Below are 804 nucleotides of genomic sequence, written 5' to 3'. Positions count from 1 at the left end.
AGTTGAGGCTAACCAAACAATGCACATATAAGATTCTGTGTGATTCTCAAAGGGACAAAACTAACTTATGCTATGAGAGCTCAGAATAATTACTATCTTTAGATAAGGATATTAGTTGGTCGTGGGCACAAAATTAGTCCTTTGGTTCTGAAACTACTTTCTATCTTGATGAGGATGGCATCTCTTTAGGACATTTAGCTGTACATACAGTAGATGTTTGAGAGAATTGGGATCCCAAGTCTGAATGGAGGTCTTGGGAAACAGTTTGGATAGCTTTGGAGGTTCTGGCTGGAGAAGCAGCTCTAGGGTGCTGTAAGCCAAGTGAGATGGGAGATTCTGGTCAGAACTTGGTGGTCACAGACTGGGGCTCCTCCAAAAAGCCGAGAAAGTATGAGAATAGTGCCACTCACTATTACTCCTCATGAGGCGCTAGCAAAGTTTCTCCCTTCTGGTCCCACAACTTTGTGTTCTATGGGTCTAGAAGTCTTAGAGCCAGAGGAGAGTGGTCTTGTGCCAGGACACATAGTAGTGACTCCATTGAACTGGAAGCTAAGGACTCCCCCAACCCCATCCTTTTGGGCTACTCAAGCTTCAGAAGAAACGTGCTAAAAGGGGAGTTGCAATGTTAAGAGGGGTGGCTGACCCAGACTATCAATGGGAAATTGTACTATTACTCCACCATGGTGGAAAGGAATGACATACTTGGAGTGTAGGAGATCTCTTAAGGTACCTCCTAGTATTGACGTGCCCTGTTATTAAGGTCGACAAGAAACCACAACCCAATCCAAGCAGGATGACAAATGT

Source organism: Octodon degus, unplaced genomic scaffold (assembly GCF_000260255.1).
Source record: "Octodon degus isolate 3935 unplaced genomic scaffold, OctDeg1.0 scaffold00089, whole genome shotgun sequence".
Classification (NCBI taxonomy): domain Eukaryota; kingdom Metazoa; phylum Chordata; class Mammalia; order Rodentia; family Octodontidae; genus Octodon; species Octodon degus.
This window is presented reverse-complemented; position numbering follows the sequence as displayed.